Below are 7,267 nucleotides of genomic sequence, written 5' to 3' on the forward strand. Positions count from 1 at the left end.
TCAGCCTCTCTGCTCCTATGATGCTGCTTGGCCTGCTGTGTTCATCCAGCCCTGCACCTTGTTGTCTCGGATCCTCCAGCATCTGCAGTTCCTACTATCTCTCCTTCAATTTCTGTTTTGGTTTCCTAGCATTTCTGAGAAGTTTTGTGTATTTCTCTGTGAAGACAGAAGTAGTTGTTTAATTGCTGTCATTTCGTTGTTCTCCGTTATGAGTTCTCACATTTCAAACTGTAAGGGGCCTACATTCGTCTTCACTAGTTTTTCTTTATATATACACTTATAGAAGTTTGCTCTTTTATGTCCCTCATGGTTTTACTCTCAAACTTTATTTACCCTCTCTTATCAATCTCTGGTCCTAGTTTGCTGAATTATGAACTTTTTCCCAGTGCTCATGCTTGATACTCTTTACAGCAATGATATATGACTCATCTTTGGATCTAATACGGTCTTAATTTATTTTTTTACTCATAACTGGGTCACCTTACTGTTGTGTTTTTGCACCAGAAAGATATGAACAATTGTTATAGTGTATGCATTTGTTCCTAAAATATCAACCATTACCTATCCGCTGTCACCACTTTGAACTAAGTTACCCAATCTATTATAGCCAATTCACTCTTCATACCTTGCTTTGTTTAGGTTTAGGACCCTAGATGGAGAACGTACTACTTTACTTTTCATCCCAGTGAAGAATTTTGCCAGGGTCACTCTTCCCTAAAGAACCCTAAGCAAGAATATTATTAATTAACGTTTTCTCATTGCACAATACCAAATGTAGGATAGCCTGTTCCCTGTTTGGTTTCTCAACATACTAACCTAAAAAAGAACTCTCCAGAAATTAAACCACCACAATATTATTACTTATGGTTTGCCCAGTCTATATCTAGATTAAAGTCACCCACAATTACTATATCACCTTTGTTATATGCTTCTCTAATTTCCTGTTTATGATCATCCCTTACCTTACCACTATACACAACTCTCACCAATGTTTTCTGCCACTTGCTGCTTTTTAGCTCCACACAGATACACTCTATACCTATATTTTCTAAGCCAAAATCCTCTCACTATTGCATTTATTTCATCCTTTACTAACAACGATACCCACTGTCTTTGTCTTTTTGCCTGTTGTTCCCAAACTTTATATCGAAAAGGTATTCAGTTCCTTGCCTTGGTCACCCTGTAACCGACTTCTCTGAAACTAGAATCATACCATATCTATTTAAATTATTTGTGCTGTTAATTCATCTACCTTATTGTGAATGCCCCTTGTTTTCAGATGTAATACTTTTATATTTAACATTTTACATGTCATTTTTGCACTAAACTTCTATTTGCTGGCTTTGTTTCCTTTGCCTGCCATTTGTGCTTTGTACTTTACATTTCTATCTTTGTTTTCCTATCTTGAGTCTCCCTTCTCAGGTTCCCATTCCCCTACCATTTAAGCACTTCCTTACAGTACTTAGCCAAATGCTGGCAAATGGGACTAGAATTATATAGGATATCTGGTCAGCATGGACGAGTTGGACCGAAGGGTCTGTTTCCGTGTTGTACATCTCTATGACTAGGCAGTTGTAAAGAATGGTTGGGATGGGGCAGAGGGAGGTCCAGCAACACAACCCTTTGACTTTGAAATTTGAGAGTTCTATCCCAAACCAGTGAACTGAGTACAAAATTTGGGCCAACACTTCAATAAAGTACAGAAGATGTGCTGCATTGTCAGATGTGCATCTATCAAATGAGGCATGAAACTAAAAACCATCCAACCATGGGCGAGAATGTAAAAGAGTCTCAGACATTAATTTGAATTAGTGCAGTGGAACTGCACTAACGTCCTAATCAATATTTAATCCTCAACAAGAAGTGATTAAAAAGGATTACCTGCTTATTAGCACACAGCTGTTTGTGGAACATATTTGCTATTTGGCTACTGCATTTTCTATTTAACAACAATGAGAGCGCTTAATTCACTTTAATGGAATGCTCTGGAGGCCAATGAAGGTGCTGTTAAAATGAAAGTCTCTTTCTTTCATCACAGATGTTTCTATTCAGACATAAGGATGTGAATTTTAAATGTGAATGGTTGAGGGGTGTTAGCTGAGTTGGACATAGTGTAATTTGGTTTATGACCACAGAGCTTCAGATTAAGTAAATTTTATGGAGGGCAGAAGAGAGGACATCAATCAGGAGAACATCTGATTAGTTTCCTCAACAAATTAAAACAAAACTACTTGAGAGTTTTAGCACCAGATAGACAGAGACAGGTGATATTACAGAAGTAAGCAGTCTTATTGACAGACAGGACAATAGATCCTGAAACAAATACAGAATACTGGAAAACTCTAAGCAGTGGCTGTGGAGAGAAAAAACAGGGTTAATGTTTTGAGTCCAGTAGGATTCTTCTTCAAACGAAAGTTCTGTTCACTGTCAAATAGGATGTCAAGTCTAGTGTAGCATAATTCCCTTGGCAGAGAGCTAGAAGCAATCAGCAGATACAGCAAGGAGTTTCAACATAGGATGAAAATAATGGCTACAGACTTCCCAAAGTTTAGTCAAGTGACATGATATTTCTGCTCTTCCAGCATTACATACTGGGCAAAAGACAACAGCAATCAAGAGAGGTGGTGGTAAACTACAGCTGAGTTTTCCTATTGTACACATTGAACCTGACCTTTTTTTTTCACCCGATGTCGGCAAGGAGCAGCATATTGATGAGAATAAAGGATAGAGTCTTTGGGGATTCCAGACATGACTTTATGTATGTATATGGAAAGAAGCAATTCCATAAGTTCTCTGGCTAGGATTGGTCAGAAGGAATGGAACTGGATAGGGAAATTCCATTCAGCTGGACAATGTTTGGAGGAGAATGGTGCAGTTAACATCAGTAAAGTCTTCACGTAAATTGAGAAAGATAAGGAGGGATTGAGGCCATGGGGTGCTGGATCACAATAGACGGGATTTGTAATTGTTTAGGATCACCTCCACGCTAATTAGCGTTACCTCTGTGCTGTAGCACGAGCAGAGACATATTGTTGGAAATCTTCAGGCATGAAGTTAAGGAAGAGATGGGTGCACTTTGGGAAGTAATAATATGTTCAAGGACTTGGGAAAAGAACAGAAGTTTGAAGACAGTTGGTAGTTTGAAAAGCAAAGGTGCCTTTGGTTGGTTCTTTTTCAGCAGAGGGGTTATGATAGAGGATTTTCAAAAAGAAAGATGCTGAAGAGAGACAACTATCAACAAGAGCAACTAATGAGGTGACCAGAAAAGCACATTAGAAACTCAGCAGTTGGGTGACAAATTGGAGCTCGAGGGGAATCTCACGGACCAGATAGGGAGGTCATACTGGAGGGAAACAGTGAGCTGAGGACAACGACAAGCAGAATCTTGGTGGACTGAGGAAATGGGGTAATATAGCAGAAGTAATTAAGTTGACCTTTCAATGTCAGAGACAAAGAAGTCCATGAACATAGCCCAACGCGAGTTGTGCAGTTAGGAGGCGGGTGGGGGGGAGCCGTGAGGAAAAGTGGGTTTTAGAAAACAACTGGAGTAGATCAGTAGCAATCCAATAGGTGGTAAAATTGACACAGGACCTCCCAACTGTCAAACAGCTAGGCCAGACACCTGACAGTCTGTATGCACATACACAGGTGGCCATCACATTACTTTTAAATTCTATCCATTTTGCCTTCCATTTTCCCAATAATGCTGACTCCCATGCTACAGTTTCATAGTTACAGCTTTCCTCCACAATACTGCTGTGAACCAAACCTCTAGGCCAGGCTATTGTGGGCTGTCTGTAGTCTGGCTATTCCTGTCATCAGCAGCAGATATTCTTGCACACACTTTGCTCATTGTCCATACTCTGACTGAATGCAATCCCCACCAACGCAGAGGTAAACTAAATTCACATATTTGAGGCCTTCCTGGTATTCCACACAAACCTTGTTGATTGGATGGGCTTATAACTTCCTTTTCAAACCATATCTTCGGCAACACAAGTGTTTTTTTTCCTCCTGGAGCATAGGAGGTTTATAATATCATGAGGGGCATAGACAATTTGAATAGCCAAAGGTCTTTTCTCCAGGGAAGGGGAGTTCAAAACTAAAAGGCATATTTTTAAGATTAGAAGAGAGAGAGAGATTTAAAAGGCACCTGAGGGGCTTTTCCACACAGGGTAGTTTGCAAGTGGAATGTACTGCCAGGTACGACATTTGGACAAATACATGAATAGGAAACGTTTAGAAGGAAGGGATATGGGCCAAACACAGGCAAATGGGAACAAAAACAAAGTTGCTAGAGAAGATCAGCAGGTCTCAGTTCTGAGGAAGGGTCACCAGACCCAAAATGTTAACTGTTTTCCCCTTCACAGATGCTGCCAGACCTGCTGAGCTTCTCCAGCAACTTTGTTTTTGTTCCTGATTTACAGCATCTGCAGTTTTTATTACAGGCAAATGGGAGTAGTTTAATTCAGGAAACTTGGTCGGCACAGATGATTTGGACCAAAGGATCTGTTTTTATGCTGTATGACTTTGGGCATGTAGGCAGAAGGGCACCAAAAACCTGTTGGATATTGTGGAGTGATCCAATCTTGAGTCTGCCACTTTTCAATATGCATGCCCAGCAGGATGTGTAAAGATACTTTAGCCAGTGTAGATAGTTTTGCTAGTATAGATAATTGGAAAACAAAAGTGTCATTAGACATAATGGCAAGGAAGTCATTTGGTTTTACCGATCATTTTCTGTAATTACATCAATTTATTTCTCGCCATAGAAGCACCTTAAACTCTGAAGGTAAGCTGTGGTTTTAGAATCATTTACAAATAGACGAGGGTAAACGAGTAATAACGGAGGGCTTGGTTTAAATACGAGACTAAGCAGGTCTTCTTATCGGTATCCAGAGTGTAATTGCTTTGCTGAACAGCACGCTTCAGTTTCATTGTTTGGTGAAAAATTAACGTTCCCGCGTCGGATGAAAGCGACCGAATAGGTGGGATTGGGGAGATTTTGTGCAGAATAGGCCTGTGTGCAGCTGATTCCCACCCGAGCTATTTAGTGTGATAATGGCGTTTGATTTCACTTTACACAAACACCATTGTCACACTCCAGAGCCAACGGCAGAACTGAAGGCTAGTCCAACGGCATCAGGTCCACGTGGTTTTCTCTCTTCAATCCTTCCGGAAAAGTCCCTGATAAAATTAAGCAAAATTGTTATAGGCACAAGTGACTAAATTTGTGTTTATTTTTTCTTCTCTAAGAGTACGTGGACTATTAGGTTGAAACAGCTAAAGAGTTCAACAAAGGTACAAAATACAAATCACATCAGAAAACATTAAAATTTTTCAACTGACTTTTTCGATTAAATAGGAATGGAAATATAGTTGACGAATTGTTTGCAGCTCAAATTTTCCCTTAAATACCAAAACGTGCACCAGTGAGAACATGCACCTATGTTTAATTGTAATGTATTTATGTCGGATTCGCTCCATTTGTCAAGGGTGTGAGTTCAGTTTAGAAAAAATGTCAAACTTTGCCCTTCCATCACCCCAAGGAGAGGTAAATCGCTCATTTCCAAAACCAGTTCTGTTCATTACGGACTTTCTTTGCTCCGACCAGAATCTTCATTTTTTTTTAAAGACTTTTGTATTGTTTAGAAAACTCACCTGTGCAAAGGAGCACTTGGTTCTTGTTGTAATCTTTAAAGTTGTTCTCTTCTGTTATTCCCATTCCGTGTTACAAAAGGCGGCTGTTCTGCGCATTGAAAGAAAACCTGTGCCTGGTATTTAGATCTGTTTGTCCTAGTTTGCAGACTGAACTCCGTCTCCTCTTTACGTGGCCGGCTGCTTTAAACGGTTTGTTCCATCGCGAGTGCGTCACGTTGGAGTATTGATCAACTTGTCATGTTTGGGATTGAGTTACTTTTAATCAAACAATCCTGCACTAGATAGAGGCTGCTAACTCGGTGCAGAAGTTATTCTTGTTTTTGTGAAACTTCCTGAAATTTCCCCCAGATCATTAGCCTCAATTCTTTCCCCCTTTACAATGTTGGCATTTCTATTGTATCTGCGAGCTGTGTTGCTGACTCTTCAGGATTTATAACGCTGACATTCTTTTAGAAAGCTGCAGTTTTATCCTCAAATTGAATTGGGCCCCACCCTGGCGCAACGGAGAAGTGGATGGGAATTTAGGGAAGTTACCCAATTAAAACAAAATATATATATTTTTTTTTTAAAAATCTACAACTAAAACTGCCACTTCTTATTCATTCGGCGCTCCCAGAAAACCAAGCGTGTGAATACATTTCTCGGTCTTTATGAATGAATCCTTTCATTAAAGTTTTGACGTTAGGAAAGTGTTGATGGAGTGCAAACATTGCAAGGATCGATTATGTAAAGCTATACAATGACCGTGACAACTTTCTCTAATCACATCAATATCAGTTAAATTGCATTAAACTATTGTATCCCGTGTCAATCAGAATTAATAGGTGCTATAAATGATCCAGTTTGCTTTAAAGGTCCAAGGATGGAGCAAAAAGTCAACTTCTAGCGTTGCAACTAAAACTAAGAACAATCTGTGCACAATACCTGGTGTATGTCAGGATGACATTACACTTAATAATTAATAACACCACAGTGTTTTCAGGTCCTGTGTGGAGTATGCTTCCATATCTGCAAAAATATGTCAGACAAATTACACATACCATGTTTGTATTGATAAAATAGAAGTTTAGAAGGATATTGACAAATCGGTGGGTGGGTAGATAGGAGGCAGATGAGGTTCAATGTGGAAGAGTGTGAAGTGATACCATGCGGGAAAAAGACAATGGAGAGACAGTGCAAAATAAATTCTTAAAGTTCTTGCGCAGAACCAGAGAGACCTGAATATATATGTGCATAAACCATTAATGGTGGCAGGACAGGTATAGTGAGCAGTTAATGAAGCATATGGTATCATAGACTTCATTAATAGGTGCATAGAATATAAGAGAAAGGAGATGATGCTGAACATGTATAAGATTCCAGTTAGACATTAGCTGGAGTATTGTATCGGAGATAGTAGGAACTGCAGATGCTGGAGAAGCTGAGATAATAAGGTGTAGAGCTGGATGAACACAGCAGGCCAAGCAGCATCATAGGAGCAGGAAGGCTGACATTTCGGGCCTAGACCTGCATCAGAAATGGGGGAGGGGAAGGGGGTTCTGAAATAAATAGGGAGAGAGGGGGAGGCGGATAGAAGATGGATAGAGGAGAAGATAGGTGGAGAGGA

At 39.8% G+C, this 7,267-nt stretch overlaps 1 long non-coding RNA gene across 1 annotated transcript; it reads right to left on the bottom strand.

Moving 5' to 3' along the window:
• Positions 1–4,705: 4,705 nt before the first annotated feature.
• On the bottom strand, positions 4,706–5,715 carry LOC125482488. Its single transcript, XR_007261660.1, has 2 exons — positions 5,662–5,715; positions 4,706–5,187 (listed from the first exon to the last, which is right to left on the bottom strand). It is a non-coding gene; the product is annotated as an uncharacterized LOC125482488 (long non-coding RNA).
• Between the last annotated feature and the right edge of the window lie 1,552 nt (positions 5,716–7,267).

Source organism: Rhincodon typus, unplaced genomic scaffold (assembly GCF_021869965.1).
Source record: "Rhincodon typus isolate 14 unplaced genomic scaffold, sRhiTyp1.1 hic_rhity00011139, whole genome shotgun sequence".
In the NCBI taxonomy this organism is placed as follows: Eukaryota; Metazoa; Chordata; class Chondrichthyes; order Orectolobiformes; family Rhincodontidae; genus Rhincodon; species Rhincodon typus.